This window comes from Lithobates pipiens, unplaced genomic scaffold (assembly GCF_037356315.1).
Source record: "Lithobates pipiens isolate NorthernLeopardFrog02 unplaced genomic scaffold, aLitPip1_a1.2 Scaffold_16, whole genome shotgun sequence".
NCBI lineage: Eukaryota > Metazoa > Chordata > Amphibia > Anura > Ranidae > Lithobates > Lithobates pipiens.
The window spans coordinates 283,212,616-283,230,940 of NW_027507748.1; the positions used below are offsets into that span (position 1 = coordinate 283,212,616).

The 18,325-nt window shown below is 43.4% G+C and overlaps 1 protein-coding gene across 1 annotated transcript in view; it reads left to right on the forward strand.

The window, feature by feature from the left end:
* Positions 1-11,198: 11,198 nt before the first annotated feature.
* The window catches only part of RAP1A (RAP1A, member of RAS oncogene family), an 88,056-nt gene continuing 80,929 nt past the window's right edge, over positions 11,199-18,325 (forward strand). Inside the window, exon 1 of the mRNA XM_077481531.1 lies at positions 11,199-11,378. The gene's annotated coding sequence lies outside the window, so the exon portion shown is untranslated. The remainder of the gene's footprint in view (positions 11,379-18,325) is intronic.

Consider the following 18,325-nt stretch of genomic DNA (forward strand, 5'->3'; position numbering starts at 1 on the left):
CATATAACAGCAAAAAATCATGTGTAGGAGCCAGATATCTTACAGCCAATGAAATCCATCCAACATCCCACATGATCATAAGAAATAGCTGAACAGCTGAAAAGATGGTACAAGTAGGCTTTTCCAATCACCACTCCTAGGTTGTTGCCAGCGAGACTCCCATAAGCAGTCATTGGGAGAATGAATGAATGAAATACTTGTATAGCGCACAATGCGAACTGAATCGCTTCTAGGCGCTTGGGAGAGACCTCCCAAGGATAATCGAAATAATATAATTTAGAGAAATATATCTTTGAATTACTATAGGTATATATACATGTTTGGGGTTGTACATGTGAGGGTTGTTCTTTTTCTATATATTTGGGATGTGGTGACTGAAACTTATTTTTCTGCGAGTGTGAGATTTCTTCTTCAGGTAAGTACATAGGGGGTGCTGGGGAGGCTGCTACATACAGAAGGTTTTTTTTTTTACCTTAATGCACTGAATGCAATCACTTACCAGTAACAAAATAACAATAATAAAAATGCCATAAATCTATCCCTTATTTTGTAGACGCTATAACTTTTGCGCAAACCAATCAATATACGCGTATTGCGATTTTTTTTTTTACCAAAAATATGTAGAATAGGTATCGGCCTAAACTAAATATATCTTTGGGGGCTATTTATTATAGCAAAAAGTAAAAAATACTGCTTTTTCTTTAAAATTGATGTTCTTTTTTGTTAATAATGCAAAAAAAAAAAAAAAAAAACGCACAGTTGATTAAATACCACCAAAAGAAAGCTCTATTTGTGGGAAAAAAAAGAACAAAAATTTGGTTTGGATGCCACATCGCACAACCGCGCAATTCACAATAAATGGCCTGGTCAGGAAGGGGGAATATTCTTCTGGGGCTGAAGTGGTTAAGCGGGATACACACTATACAACTTTTGTGTTTAATTTCCTTTAGACCCCTTTCACACTGGGGGGCTTTGCAGGTGCTACAGCGCTAAAAATATCGCCTACAAAGTGCCCTGAAACAGCCACTGCTGTGTCTCTCCAGTGTGTAAGCCCTGACTGCTTTCACACTGGAGCGGTGCGCTGGCAGGATGCTAAAAAAAAAGTCCTGCTAGCAGCATCTTTGGAGCGGTGTGTATACCGCTCCTGCCCATTGAAATCAACGAGGCAGCGTGGCTATACCACCGGCAAAGTGCCACTGCAGCGGCGCTTTTAACCCTTTTTCGGCCACTAGCAGGGGTTAAAACTGCGCCTTTAGCAGACGAATAGCACTGCTAAAACGATGGTAAAGCGGCGCTAAAAATAACGTTTTACCGCCGACGCCGTTCCCGCCCCAGTGTGTAAGGGGCCTTAGAGTAGGGATCTCAAATTGCCAGCCCTCCAGCTTTTGTGAAACTACAAGTCCCATGAAGCATTGCAAGGCTGACAGTTACAAGTATGACTCCCACAGGAAGAGACATGATGGGACTTGTAGTTTCGTAACAGGTGGAGGGGTGCCGGTGTTCTGGCATATTCAGTCCGGCCATCATATAGCATCCAAAAAAATAGTGAGAAAGTGAACCAGCGCTAAAAAAAACTGAAACAGTGAAAAATAAAAAATATATATATATATATAAAGAAAAAATGCAGCTAGAATACTGTAGGTCAAATTACCAAATCCCACATTTCAAAATATAAATATCTCAGTACAGCGCAAATACATAAAATTCATTACAGTGAAGTACTAAATGCATAAATAAAAGTCCATATAGTGAATGATACAATATACAGTGATCAAGAAAGATCAATAAGAGTCCACTTGTGCAGTGTGTCTTTAATCAATATATCCAGTGACGATGTGATCCCTTCACCAATGAACTAGTTGGACTCTCACCTCATCGAATGGACCCCTGATAAATCAGATAGGTCAAAAACACATGTTCCCATCAAGGGTGAAGTATAAGGCTACAGCAAACCAAACGGAAGCATTTCCAGATAGAATCTCCTCAATGTCATCAGGTCAGGATAATGTCATATATGAAAAAGAACAAGCAAATCTAGTGCTCTCCGTTTGATAACAATTTATTAAAACAAATGAATAAAAACAAATTTCCACTCACATTTCTAAGCACTGATCTCCAGTGCCGAGTGCAAAGCAGGAAATAACATGCATGGATCAGTGTGTCAGCTGGCGGATGACGTCACGACGCGAGTCACGTGGTCCGTACGCGTTGCGTCCCAGGGAAAGGGCGGGACTTCATCAGCGGTGACGGAATGACGTCGGACGGCCGCTTTATACTAACACACTAAATTTAAACCAATAAACAGCGGAGTTATGCGCAAGGCAAATGCCGCTACTAGCGTGACACCGGAACATACATCTGTGATCGCTCCATACACAGAAGGAAAGGAGAGGGCATATAGAAAACTTTATGAGCGCCAAAAAATATTTAAAACAAAATTAAAATCAACACCAGAGAGAAGCGTACGTCAAGTCCGCTAATTAGGCAACAAAATATCACCCACTAATAGTTCTCGCATAAAATATGCAGAGAAACGAACGAGACGTTGCCCAAACGGACAATACAAAGCTTTAAACGAATCTCCCGGTAGGTCGCATGACCAATGATAAGAACTAACGAATATACCCGCAAATGCCGCTGACGTCATCAGAAAGCTACACTGATCCGTACATGAAGAAAAAACAAACAAGCATACCTATAATTAAACACATACCATACAGGTAAAAAAGAAATCAAAAAAATCAAAAAATATATACAAAAAGTAAATATAAAAATAAAAATAAAAATATCACAATAAATATAAAAAAGAATCAGATACTATAGAATAAAACAATTATCTGTCCGAAATGAAACAATTTAAATCAAATTCCACATTTAAACCTCCCGGGGCAAGAACCCGTGTTTCATGGATCCAATAGGATTCACGTTTGCTTAATTGGCGTATGAAGTTACCTCCACGCCAATGCTTGGTGACCTTCTCAATCCCCCAAAAGCTCAAACTCCTGGGATTCTGGGAATGCACCAATTTAAAATGGCGAGACACATTATGAGTCTTCAGGCCCTTTTTAATATTATTTACGTGTTCACCCAACCTCACATGTAGAGGTCTGGAGGTTCTACCGATATATTGGAGACCACATCCACATTGTAACATATATACCACCCCTATGGTGGAACAAGTGATGAGTTTATCGATCTTGTATTCCTTATTATTACTAGTGGCTATGAAGGATTTTCTCCTTTTCATATTGCATCTAGAGTGCCTGCATGCCGTACATCTACCACACGCATAAAAGCCGGATAGAAAAGAGAAAAGCCTGCTTTCAGTTTGTACAGGGGGATCAATAACACTCGGTGCTATTTGGTCACGCAATGATGGAGCCTTTTTATATATGAAAGAAGGCCGTGCGGGTAACAATGGACCCAACACTCGGTCCTGTTTCAGTATAAACCAGTTTTTGGCCACAACTTTTTCAAATTTTTTATACTGTACGTTATAATCAAGGACCATTCGGAAATTAACCCCTTCCACACCTGATTCTTTTGCCTTATCTTTAATCAGAAGGGACCTATCCATCTGCTGAACCCTAGATATTTCATGTTCAAGAGCAGATGGATCATAACCCTTTTCCCGAAACCTAGAGGACAATGTGTGGGCTTGATTCACAAAGTCATCCATGTAAGAACAATTCCGCCTTAGTCTAACGTACTGTCCCCTGGGGATATTGCACAACCAAGACTTATGGTGGCAACTCCCCAGGGGAATGTACGAATTCCGATCAGTTGGCTTAAAGTGGTTTTTTAATACTAGCCCATCATTTGCTTTGGTGATCTCTAGGTCAAGAAACACCAACCGTTCTTGGCTGATATTCCACGATAACTGGATGTTTTTGTCGTTAACATTCATAGTACCGACAAATTCATCCAATCCTCGCCGATCACCATCCCATGGGTCCATTGTTACCCGCACGGCCTTCTTTCATATATAAAAAGGCTCCATCATTGCGTGACCAAATAGCACCGAGTGTTATTGATCCCCCTGTACAAACTGAAAGCAGGCTTTTCTCTTTTCTATCCGGCTTTTATGCGTGTGGTAGATGTACGGCATGCAGGCACTCTAGATGCAATATGAAAAGGAGAAAATCCTTCATAGCCACTAGTAATAATAAGGAATACAAGATCGATAAACTCATCACTTGTTCCACCATAGGGGTGGTATATATGTTACAATGTGGATGTGGTCTCCAATATATCGGTAGAACCTCCAGACCTCTACATGTGAGGTTGGGTGAACACGTAAATAATATTAAAAAGGGCCTGAAGACTCATAATGTGTCTCGCCATTTTAAATTGGTGCATTCCCAGAATCCCAGGAGTTTGAGCTTTTGGGGGAGGTAACTTCATACGCCAATTAAGCAAACGTGAATCCTATTGGATCCATGAAACACGGGTTCTTGCCCCGGGAGGTTTAAATGTGGAATTTGATTTAAATTGTTTCATTTCGGACAGATAATTGTTTTATTCTATAGTATCTGATTCTTTTTTATATTTATTGTGATATTTTTATTTTTATTTTTATATTTACTTTTTGTATATATTTTTTGATTTTTTTGATTTCTTTTTTACCTGTATGGTATGTGTTTAATTATAGGTATGCTTGTTTGTTTTTTCTTCATGTACGGATCAGTGTAGCTTTCTGATGACGTCAGCGGCATTTGCGGGTATATTCGTTAGTTCTTATCATTGGTCATGCGACCTACCGGGTGATTCGTTTAAAGCTTTGTATTGTCCGTTTGGGCAACGTCTCGTTCGTTTCTCTGCATATTTTATGCGAGAACTATTAGTGGGTGATATTTTGTTGCCTAATTAGCGGACTTGACGTACGCTTCTCTCTGGTGTTGATTTTAATTTTGTTTTAAATATTTTTTGGCGCTCATAAAGTTTTCTATATGCCCTCTCCTTTCCTTCTGTGTATGGAGCGATCACAGATGTATGTTCCGGTGTCACGCTAGTAGCGGCATTTGCCTTGCGCATAACTCCGCTGTTTATTGGTTTAAATTTAGTGTGTTAGTATAAAGCGGCCGTCCGACGTCATTCCGTCACCGCTGATGAAGTCCCGCCCTTTCCCTGGGACGCAACGCGTACGGACCACGTGACTCGCGTCGTGACGTCATCCGCCAGCTGACACACTGATCCATGCATGTTATTTCCTGCTTTGCACTCGGCACTGGAGATCAGTGCTTAGAAATGTGAGTGGAAATTTGTTTTTATTCATTTGTTTTAATAAATTGTTATCAAACGGAGAGCACTAGATTTGCTTGTTCTTTTTCATATATGACATTATCCTGACCTGATGACATTGAGGAGATTCTATCTGGAAATGCTTCCGTTTGGTTTGCTGTAGCCTTATACTTCACCCTTGATGGGAACATGTGTTTTTGACCTATCTGATTTATCAGGGGTCCATTCGATGAGGTGAGAGTCCAACTAGTTCATTGGTGAAGGGATCACATCGTCACTGGATATATTGATTAAAGACACACTGCACAAGTGGACTCTTATTGATCTTTCTTGATCACTGTATATTGTATCATTCACTATATGGACTTTTATTTATGCATTTAGTACTTCACTGTAATGAATTTTATGTATTTGCGCTGTACTGAGATATTTATATTTTGAAATGTGGGATTTGGTAATTTGACCTACAGTATTCTAGCTGCATTTTTTCTTTATATATATATATATATTTTTTATTTTTCACTGTTTCAGTTTTTTTTAGCGCTGGTTGACTTTCTCACTATTTTTTTGCACCAATTTACTACAATTTCAGCAGCTAATATGGATGTATTTCAATATTTGGAAAATAGAGAGGTTAAATTAAGTGATATTTTTTCACGTACCCCTATTTCTGAACAAACCCCGGATGTGGTTTTGGCCTTTAGAAAGCTTGGTCATGTTTTTGAGATAAAGGTTAAAGCTTGGTGGGATATCGTTTCTTTCCAGCAATATATTTCAGCTAGATTAATACCACGTCGTTTAAGATGGGACGTTCCTCCTAACGATGGACTCCTGGATAGGGATTCCATGTTGGAATGGGAAAACTTTTTTCTTAATAAAGGTCTAGAATTAATGGAATTTTTGTTGAAACGTAAACAAAGAAAAATGACCATTCTAGATAGTCAGATCAATGAGATTAAACATTCCATTGAATCATTTAAAGACACTCCTGATTTCATTAGACTCTCTGTTGAACTAAAGGACAAGATGGCAAAGTGGGACTTTGAGGTCCAAAATAAGAAAAAGAAAAAGTTCATAAGATACTCAGATGATTTCAATGGGGGTAATGTCTTTAAATGGCAAAAAATGAATCAAACCGAGGGAGATATCCACCATGATACTCCTATTGAGGTTGATGCTATGGCCCCTATACCGCCACTTGGTTCTGTAGGCACCTTTATTCCGGAAAATCTGGTGCCAGATCCCTGTAATACTAGGAGTAGTGCTCCGAGGGGAGGTACATATAATAGGGGACCCCGTAATAATTACGGAAAGAAAAGAGGTAGAGGTAATGGTAACCGTGACAGGAATTCTGACTCCAGGGCAGACCCTGTTAATGAGTCTCAGTACTATTATGGCTACCATTCCCCTAGCAGACAGGGTGGGTATCAGTCTGATTATGGTTCCCATCAGAGGGTTCCGTATGGTGGTCAACCGAGATATACTCTACCTGTGTCTAATAGATATGCACCATTACAATATGGAGGAGCCGGTGAGGGAGGGGATTTTTTGGGTGCACAGAGTGGACCCGGAAGGGGCCCTTATGTGCAGCCCCCTATTCACCAGCCCATCCATCCACCATTTGCACCTCCACCTATCCATCAGGAGTGGTGGAGACAGCAACCGTACGGAACCCCCCAGTCGGGCAATCAGGTCCAAAAAAGAAAAGAGAGAGAGGAAGGAGAGGGGGCAGGAGAATTCAAAAAACAAAAACCCCAATAGGGGCAGGCATATACAACTTAAGTGGATGTCCATTAAGCGATAATGAGTTAAAAGTTTTAGATAGGGGTCTAAAATTCGCTCCGGTTAGGAATTTTAGTAAATTCCATACATATGTTAACATCCAAAAGTTTGTTAGGAATTTGAACATGAAAAAATATTTTCTATCCAACCCTGTTAGACAGGTGAAAATATTTGAAGATCATCATTCAAATCTCCGTAATAAATCCACGTTTAACCCCCTAAACACCGATAACAAGTTTTTGGAGGTTTTTAAGAATGTAGTTATAAATGATCTAGACAATCTTAAAGTACGCAAAGTAAAGGACCCCCAGTTTATCAAATTGGGAATTGAATCCCTTAGGAGCAGGGATGACATAGTCATACGCCCCGCGGATAAAGGGGGAGGATTGGTGATTTTAAATAGAACTAATTATATGTCCGAAATGAATAAACTTGTCAGTGACACTGACACATATCATATTTTGAACAAAGATCCTATGTTACAGTATAAGGATGAATTACATTGGCTAATAGAAGAAGGGAAACATAAAAATATTCTTAATAAAAAAGAGGGATCTTATCTTGACCCATTATTTTGCCGTACCCCCATTATATACAGCCTGCCAAAAATCCATAAGGATTGTGTTAATCCGCCTGGCAGGCCTATTGTTAATGGTATTGACTCTATCTCCTCTAGAGTGGGTCAGTACATTGACACTTTTCTACAACCCCTGGTATTTAAAACCAAAGCATTCCTTAAAGACACTAAACACATTATTCAAATTCTTGAGTCATTGGATATTACGGCCTCCTGTTTTCTTGTGACAGCCGATGTCGGCTCACTGTACACTATTATAGGACACAGTGATGCGCGAGCTTCAGTTCAGTGGGCCATGTCCACTTACTCCGATTTATCGGAGTGTCATAAAAAATATATTCTCAAATGCTTGAATTTTTGTTTATCTAGGAATTATTTTTGGTTTAATCATCAGTTTTATTTACAAGTAAGGGGGGTTGCCATGGGGGCCAAGTTTGCTCCCAGTGTGGCCAATTTATTTATGGCCCACTGGGAGGAGGAAGTTGTTTTTCGGAATCGCCCCAAGGAATTAATCTGCTACAATAGATTCATTGATGATCTCATTTTAGTATGGGATGGTGATCGGCGAGGATTGGATGAATTTGTCGGTACTATGAATGTTAACGACAAAAACATCCAGTTATCGTGGAATATCAGCCAAGAACGGTTGGTGTTTCTTGACCTAGAGATCACCAAAGCAAATGATGGGCTAGTATTAAAAAAACACTTTAAGCCAACTGATCGGAATTCGTACATTCCCCTGGGGAGTTGCCACCATAAGTCTTGGTTGTGCAATATCCCCAGGGGACAGTACGTTAGACTAAGGCGGAATTGTTCTTACATGGATGACTTTGTGAATCAAGCCCACACATTGTCCTCTAGGTTTCGGGAAAAGGGTTATGATCCATCTGCTCTTGAACATGAAATATCTAGGGTTCAGCAGATGGATAGGTCCCTTCTGATTAAAGATAAGGCAAAAGAATCAGGTGTGGAAGGGGTTAATTTCCGAATGGTCCTTGATTATAACGTACAGTATAAAAAATTTGAAAAAGTTGTGGCCAATAACTGGTTTATACTGAAACAGGACCGAGTGTTGGGTCCATTGTTACCCGCACGGCCTTCTTTCATATATAAAAAGGCTCCATCATTGCGTGACCAAATAGCACCGAGTGTTATTGATCCCCCTGTACAAACTGAAAGCAGGCTTTTCTCTTTTCTATCCGGCTTTCATGCGTGTGGTAGATGTACGGCATGCAGGCACTCTAGATGCAATATGAAAAGGAGAAAATCCTTCATAGCCACTAGTAATAATAAGGAATACAAGATCGATAAACTCATCACTTGTTCCACCATAGGGGTGGTATATATGTTACAATGTGGATGTGGTCTCCAATATATCGGTAGAACCTCCAGACCTCTACATGTTAGGTTGGGTGAACACGTAAATAATATTAAAAAGGGCCTGAAGACTCATAATGTGTCTCGCCATTTTAAATTGGTGCATTCCCAGAATCCCAGGAGTTTGAGCTTTTGGGGGATTGAGAAGGTCACCAAGCATTGGCGTGGAGGTAACTTCATACGCCAATTAAGCAAACGTGAATCCTATTGGATCCATGAAACACGGGTTCTTGCCCCGGGAGGTTTAAATGTGGAATTTGATTTAAATTGTTTCATTTCGGACAGATAATTGTTTTATTCTATAGTATCTGATTCTTTTTTATATTTATTGTGATATTTTTATTTTTATTTTTATATTTACTTTTTGTATATATTTTTTGATTTTTTTGATTTCTTTTTTACCTGTATGGTATGTGTTTAATTATAGGTATGCTTGTTTGTTTTTTCTTCATGTACGGATCAGTGTAGCTTTCTGATGACGTCAGCGGCATTTGCGGGTATATTCGTTAGTTCTTATCATTGGTCATGCGACCTACCGGGAGATTCGTTTAAAGCTTTGTATTGTCCGTTTGGGCAACGTCTCGTTCGTTTCTCTGCATATTTTATGCGAGAACTATTAGTGGGTGATATTTTGTTGCCTAATTAGCGGACTTGACGTACGCTTCTCTCTGGTGTTGATTTTAATTTTGTTTTAAATATTTTTTGGCGCTCATAAAGTTTTCTATATGCCCTCTCCTTTCCTTCTGTGTATGGAGCGATCACAGATGTATGTTCCGGTGTCACGCTAGTAGCGGCATTTGCCTTGCGCATAACTCCGCTGTTTATTGGTTTAAATTTAGTGTGTTAGTATAAAGCGGCCGTCCGACGTCATTCCGTCACCGCTGATGAAGTCCCGCCCTTTCCCTGGGACGCAACGCGTACGGACCACGTGACTCGCGTCGTGACGTCATCCGCCAGCTGACACACTGATCCATGCATGTTATTTCCTGCTTTGCACTCGGCACTGGAGATCAGTGCTTAGAAATGTGAGTGGAAATTTGTTTTTATTCATTTGTTTTAATAAATTGTTATCAAACGGAGAGCACTAGATTTGCTTGTTCTTTTTCATATATGACATTATCCTGACCTGATGACATTGAGGAGATTCTATCTGGAAATGCTTCCGTTTGGTTTGCTGTAGCCTTATACTTCACCCTTGATGGGAACATGTGTTTTTGACCTATCTGATTTATCAGGGGTCCATTCGATGAGGTGAGAGTCCAACTAGTTCATTGGTGAAGGGATCACATCGTCACTGGATATATTGATTAAAGACACACTGCACAAGTGGACTCTTATTGATCTTTCTTGATCACTGTATATTGTATCATTCACTATATGGACTTTTATTTATGCATTTAGTACTTCACTGTAATGAATTTTATGTATTTGCGCTGTACTGAGATATTTATATCATATAGCATCCGCATGCGCAGTACGGGGCAGAAGAAGCTTCGTAAAATTTCTGAAGCTGAACGGCGCCTGCGCCATGAGTGGAGGTGGTAGCCCCACCATCCAAGCGGACATAGGGTTGTGAAAATTAGACGGCCCCTCGCGGGCGAGCTTCACTCGCCACGCTGAGCTTGGCTCTTTTTTGTTCCTACTCTATGTCCACTTGGATGGTGGGGCTAGAACCTGGACTCAGTGCGCATGCGCCGTTCATCCTCGGCTATTTTCGGAATCTGTGTTGCTGTGTACTGCGCATGCACAGTACACAGCGGACGCTATCTGATGGGGGACCTTATATGATAAGACACCGGCTTGAGACCCCTGTTTTAGAGTTACCTTCAACTATGTTGACTATGTAACTGATTGCATCCAAGTTGAAAGCATGTAGGTTTGACCTCCTCCTATTATCTGGTTTTGGTAAATCTAAAGGAAAAAAAAATCTAAAGAAAATTGTATAGTGTGTATACTACTTTAGAGTGAAAAAAAAGCCCACAGGGGGGTTGAAGTTCCTCTGTAAAATCAATGACAGCCGCCAAGCAGTCCCCAGCTCATCGATCTGTGACTAGAGACAGATAAGGAGAGCGCACATCAGCTCTTCCCCTCCAGATGCCAGTGACGTCCATTCACTTCTAACGGTTTTCACCAATCCTCGCCTCTGATTGCCCCCCCCCCTTCCGAGGCTTGCGGGGGTCGCGCGCACGCTACACGGGAAGCCCCGCCCCCCTTTTCGCCGTGAGTGGAAGTCGGCGGCGGCGCGCACTGGCTAGGCGGGTTCCCAGCGTGAGGTGATTGTAGCGGTAGTTGTCTGTGACTGGCCGGCCGGGATACGAAGGGGCTGTGGTCCGTCTAGTAGAGTTTGGCTTTGCCGGGGGATCCGGCTCCAGGTGGCGGCCATTGGAGATAAAGACTGTAGGTAAGTGACGGAGGAGGGGAGGTTTAGTGAGCAGGAAAGGCCGGGGATGCGGCCCGTAGGAAGGAGACTGCCAGCTCTGGTTTGGGTGGAGAGGGCGGAAGGGACTTCCTCCAGGGACTCTCCCTGCCCTTCTGACTACAGACAGGGGCTGTGCCCACAGAGCTGACAATCTACGCTGTGTGGTCACAGCTCTGAAAAAGTTCTGCTGTACTTCTCATCAGGTCTGAAACTTGTTCATGTCTGAGAACTTCTCTGGGTGGGTCACTCATTATGTCACATCAAGTTTTCTAATGAAGCTTCCTTTAATCTAGAAAAGCTTCTTATGGAACTAGCTAATACAGTTATCTGACGAACCCACTACTTCCAGACTCTATAGAAGCAGAGGGGTCTAAAGCACAACAAAAAACAAAGTTTTCTAATGCGATTGGGTTATACCTACACTGCACAGGTCAGCTGCTCTTTGCTGTCTAAGGCAGTGATCCACTCACTCATAGGGATTTATTAGGAATCCCGTAAAGCCAAACCTCTCCTCAGTGTTCCACTTGCTCATAGGTTTTTATTAGGAATCGCTGTAAAGCCGAACCTCTGCTCTGATCCACTCGCTCATAGGCTTTTATTAGGAATCGCTGTAAAGTCAAACCTCTGCTAGTGATTTGTATTTACAGATCGTCAGAGAGGTTTTGGCTGCACAGAGGCTACTGTAAAAACCCTGTTGTGGAGTGGATCACTGCATCAATCTCTACACCTGGTAGAAGGGGGGGGTTTCCAAGACCCGTTTGTGTCCTGGGATGTCAGAAGGAGAGTAGCTGTAACTGACAGGGGACGGAGCTTCAATCACTCACCCACCACTCACAGCAGGGCCCTGCCGCACACCAGACAAGAGGCGGAGCCAAGGCTGAAATGCGATCGGCCACCAATACAGATCGAGCTTGCTTGTCGTCGGTGTCTTGTCGAATAGTGTCCGCCCTATACTGTACTTGCGCAGTACGAAGGACAAGGTGACACCAAAAGTTTCCGAAGATGAACGGCGCCTGCATAGGGTTAGAATAGAAAAATTGCCAAGCGAGGCTGTGCCCGAAGAGTGGCAAGCGAAGCGAGCCCACAAGGGGCCCTCTTACTAAGTGCTGTTTAACATCATCTACCATATGTCCGCATGCATGGTGGGGCTTGAACCTGGACTCAGGGCTGAAGGTACTATTAAGTGCGCATGCGCCGTTCATCTTCAGAGACTTTCGGCGTCTCCTTGTCCTCCGTACTGCGCAATACAGGGCGGACGCTATCCGATGGGCGGACAGTTCTCGGCAGAACACTGGCCCCTAACAAATCACGGACCGGTCCGCGGCTTTCGGTCCCTGGTCTAGGGGATTGGAGAAAGCTTAGCCCCCCCCTCGATTCTCCTCTCCACTAGAAAACGGAGCTCCCCCACAATCCAGCGGTGGACTTGTCTTGACATTCTCATGTCCAGAGCAGGTTTGTGGGCGTGATGACATTAGGAACAGTTTGGGCTAGACTGTGATGGGCAGGAGCCACAGGGACTGATCTTTTGTGTGGGGGGATCTGGGTATTAGGTAAGTATGTCTCAGTTCTGCAATCCTCTAAATAAAAACAAACAGTTGACATGTGCAGTGCGGGCACAGTCAGGTTGGGCTAGATGGATTCTGATTGGTCATCGCTTTCCATGTAATGGTGCTGACCAATTAGTGCCTCTTGTCCATACACACGGAGAGGTATGGAAAGGAGATTAAGCCGCAGGAACTTCTAATTTATGCGGTAAAGTGGCATTCCGGTTCCTGCCAGAGCAGGATCATGGGACAATGGAACCGGGGGTGGTCCAGTGTAAAGTCACCTTACAGATTTTCTGTAAAGGTGAACTTACACTTTAATGACCAGCCGTTGCACATTTGCGTTCACGACAGTCTGAGGTGTTGCGCTTACTGTGCAGGCTGTTACTGACAGTCCATGGTCACAGCTTCTGATTGGAAGCCAGCAGGATGAGCGCCCAATCATATAATCCGTGTGAAAGCCAATCAAAGTGCTCACATGATAAAGAAGCTGTGCCATATCCCGGGCATTAAGGCAGAAATAAAAGCGCTATACTTACCTTCTCTCTAACAGTATCAGGGCCGCAAGAGGTCCCTCCTTGGCAACATCACCCTGGGGAGCCGGTCTTCATTGGCTGGCACGGGATGACCTAACTCCTGTTCATGCACAAGAGCCAATCATTCAGGCACAAAGATTATGCCAGTGATGTAAGCTGAGCTCCGCATGCACAATTCAGTTTACATGGCACAAAAGGCTACAAGTAGGCAGGTAGATATATTTAATTGTAAAAGAAACATTACATGTCTTTCTCACAATAAATTGCCTGCCTTCTCGCACGTTTTTATAAAATGCCTTTATTTCCACTTAAAGCGGGGTTCCACCCTAAAGTGGAACTTCCGCTGATCGGAACCCTCCCCCCCTCCGGTGTCACAATTGGCACCTTTCAGGGGGGGGTGCAGATACCTGTCAAAGACAGGTATTTACGCCCACTTCCGGGCATAGACTCCCGTGGCAGTCTATGCCTCTTCCTGTCCTGCCACGCTGTCTGCTGGGACACACACGACTCGCGCATGCGCAGTAGGGAACCGGGAAGTGAAGCTGATTCGCTTCACTTCCTGATTCCCTCACCTAGAATGGTGGCGGCAGCAGCCGAGCGATCGATCGGCCTCGGCTGCCGGCATCGCTGGACCCCGGGACAGGTGAGTGTCCATTTATTAAAAGTCAGCAGCTGTAGTATTTATAGCTGCTGGCTTTTAATATTTTTTTTTTAGGTGGAATCCCTCTTTAAAGTGGAGTTCCACCTAAAATGGAACTTCCGCTTTAAGTGCTGGTGACCCCATGACATGCCACATTTGATGTATCATTTTTTTGGGGGCGGGGGAGCATGTACCCAGTTTTTAGAGTCACCCAGCTCCCATTTCCTCCCCTGGCGCCAGAAGGAAGGTCACCTCTCACCCCTCCCTGCAATCTTCTGGGACACGTCACAGGTCCCAGAAGATTGCCTGGCCATGTGCAGCGCAGTGCGTGCCCGGCTGTGAAGCCACAGCCGGGCGCCACAGAGAGGATGGAGGCTTTGTGTGCCTGCTTTGCTGGACTGTGGGGCAGGTGAGTGTCTGATTATTAAAAATCAGCAGCTACACAGCTGCTGACTTTTAAATGGGTGGAACTCCGCTTTAACAGTGGAGCCAGGCCCTCTTAATCTTTACAGTCAAGGAATCTACCATCTTGGCTTATGTTTGATCTGCAGTTGCAATTGTGTTACACATGTGATCGGTTATGACACTAGCCATTTGATGGCTTGACGGTTTGGTTGGCAGCACAAGCAACTGTGACAGTTATGCACAGCATGCCTTGAATGTAAGACCCCATACACACTATTAGAATTTCTTCAAATTTTTGTCTATATTTACCAAAACCACGTAGTGAAAGGGCCTGCCTGATTGCACACAAATTCAAACTCTTAGGCTCGGTTCACACAGGGGCGACTTGTCCAGGCGACTTAGCCGCCTGACAAGTCGCGCTCCGTTCTGTACTATGGAACCGTTCTAATAGGAGCGACTCAAGTCCAAGGTTCAAGGTTCCTGTACTACTTTTGGGGCGACTTGCATTGACTTCTATACAGAAGTCATTTTGCAAGTTGCCGCTGAAGTCGTTTGCAGGTCGCGTCTGTGAGTCGCGATGCAAGTCGTGCCGCCCCTGTGTGAACCGATCCTTAAGGTTTGACCTTGTATTATATGGTTTTGGTAAATCTGAAGACAAAAATCTGCAGAAAATCTTAGTGTGACTGTGTATGGGGTCTAACTGTTTTTGGAAGCAGTTTAATCAATGATGTTAGTTCCTATTGGAAGGCAGTGTGAATTAGTTAGAGATTTTGTCACCACGTCCTGCTCTTCCAAGTAAAAACACTCAGACATATTGTAGTACATGTACTTACAGCAGTTTTTATTGCATAAAAATAGAGTCGTTTGCAAATAGGGATGAGCTTGCATTTGCTGCAAACCCAGAAGTGACAATTCCTGGGCCAATGAGTTGCAGCTGGGACATGCCCTGCAACTATGCACACACACATGGGTTGGGACATTTGTGACATCAGTGACCTAGGGGGTCATTGATGTAATCGGCATCACTCATTTGTATCATTAGTGGAAATCCCCCTAACTGCAGCTCATTGGACCAGGAATGGCTCATCCCTGTTTAGGTATATCAGAGACTCTGGGCCCCGCTCACAGTTGAGCTGAGTGTCTGGTGATGTTTTTTGGTTTCTTCTTTTCTTTTTCTTTTTTTAGCAATTGTAAGAGTTTTTGCATGCATTTCAGACTACTTTTTTTTTTAGCCTATTCCTATTGAAGTCTGTTTAAGCCTAAATCATGACCAAGGAACAAGTATCAAACCATGTTATCCTCACATGTGAATGAGCACCGTAAATATAATGGAAAACCTAGTGTCAAAGAAGTCTTGAAGCACCTCCTGGTGAAGCTTCTGAACGCTCGGGTGCGAAAATGGGGTGTGGCTTCTAGGCCCCCCCCGCAGCCTCCCCCTAACTGCATAACATTTCAGCTGCAAGTACAATCTTCTAACATAGGCAGTGAAAGCCGCTGCTGTCAGTGTTTACTATTCAGCATGCAGCCGATTTTAGGAGAATGTTATCCTCGCTGTAGAAACATTGTGATGATGTAGGGGTGTGGCTTCTTTCAGCCTGGACATGCGAGACTCCTGGAAATGGAGCACATCTGTCAAACTAGTGGTGCTGATATCTCTGCTTAAGGCCCCTTTCGCACAGGCGCTTCTAAACTGCCAGTAAAACTGAGCGCTTTTCAGGCGTTTTTGAAGAGCTGTCCATTAATTTAAATGGAGAAGGGCATTTTTTCACTGCTCTGCCAGCACACTGCCCCAGTGTGAAAGCATTCATTGATTTTAATGGAAATAGGTTTTGTGAGCTTTTCAGGTGCTTTTTTTTTTTTTTTAAGCTTGAAAGCACCTGAAAAGCGCCTCAGTGTGAAAGGGGTCTAAGTGGCTGAAATTCTGCAGCAGAGAGTGTGAGCATGCTACAGATAGTCCGCCTGTGTTTATTGCAGAGGTAGGTAACCTTGGCATTCCAGCTGTAGTGAAACTAAAAATGCCAGCATGCCTCTTGGAGTCAAGCCTGTGGCTGTCAGTCTTGCAATAACTCAATACCTGTAGCTTCACAGCAGCTGAAATTCAGAGGTTGCCTTCCCCCGGTTTAATAGAGCAGGATGTGGTAACAGAATCTCTTTAAGAATTACACTTTCTCTAAGCGTCTTCCAGGACAGCCAATGAGACCTAGGGCTCCTCCTACCAGGACAGGAAACATGTTAAGCCTCACCAGATAAAAATGTGGCCCTCCAGGCCCCATGTCAGTATTGGTGTTTCCTCTGGACGGGGGGGTGGTAACATGTTTATTGGAACTTGTTCCCCTAGGTCTCGTGTGAGCATGGCTCCTGTGACGTTTTGGCCTTCAGTTAGTACCTTGAAGGTACAGGTGGCAGCTATCAGTGTTTTTCTACAATTTTCTCTATTTGAAAATCCCACTATAGCTAGATTCTCTTCAAATCAATTTCTAGGTTCAGGCCAGTAGTGGTTAGAAGTTGTCCAACTTGGGACCTGTCCCTGGTGCTTCAAACTCTGGTAGAATTCCCTTTTGAGCCCCTAGAGGATATTTCAGTTAAGTTACTTACCTTTAAATACTATTTTTCTTGTGGCAATGGCCTCAGCTGGTAGGTTAAGTGAGGTACAGACCCTATCAGCGAGGGAGCCATTCCTCACAATGTTTAAGGATTGAGTTGTTTTGAAAACTGATCCAGGATTTCAGCCTAAAGTGGCCAGTACGTTCCACAGATCCCAGGACATACATTGTACTGCCTATCTTTTGTAGTTTTGCCAAAGAAAGACCAAGAAAGAAAATTTTGTTTTTTAGACGAAAAAAATTCTTCTTGTCTACCTTTTAGAAAAACAAACGCCTTGTTTGTCCTCTTTTCGGGAGCACACAAGGGAGTGCATCTAAAGCCACCTTGGCTAGATGGCTAAAGCAACTATTTCTGAAACTTACAAAATTAGGGAAGTTCTGCCGCCTTTTGTCCCTGCGCTCTCAACAAGAGCCTTGTCTGCGTCTTGGGCGGAGAGGTCTGGAGCCTCAGCGGAACAAATTCATTAAAGCGGTAGTAAACCAGCTAATGTGTTTTTTTTTTTTTTTTTTTTGTTTTTTTTTACCACCTGCAAAGCAAAAGGCATAATGAGCTAGTATGCACCACATACTAGCTCATTATGAAATACCTTAGAACGTGGCCCGACATCTGGCCCGATTCACGCAGAGGGAGCTGACATGCTTCGTCTGCGCTTCTGAGTATCGCGGCTCCGGCGCTGTGAGTGGCCAGAGCCATGATATCGTCACTCCCGCGCATGCGCGCGGGAGATTTCATCCCGGCCGGTCGGCCACTGCTGGATTTTCAGCCGAGAATCCCCTTGTGCGCATGCGCCGCTGCAGTCAGCGGCACATACAGAGGGGAATATCTCCTAAACCGTACAGGTTTAGGAGATATTTTTTTTTACCTACAGGTAAGCCTTATTATAGGCTTTCCTGTAGGTAAAAGTAAAAAAAAAAGTATACAACCACTTGAAACATTATCGCCTGGAGCTCAGGCATTTGGTTGTAGGGTCCTTCAGGAAATTGTCCCTCCCTAGACTGGTAAGTTCAGGCTCATCGTCTCATGGGCTGTCCTGGAAGACGCTTGGAGAAAAGACTTACCGATAACTCCTTTTCTGAGAGTCTTCCAGGACATCTGGATTCCCACCCGATTTTTGCCTAGAAGTTGTGTATTATACATATGTTTTACAGGGACGTCCTATGGTTCTCAAGAATACTGACATGGGGCCTGGAGGGGCTGTCC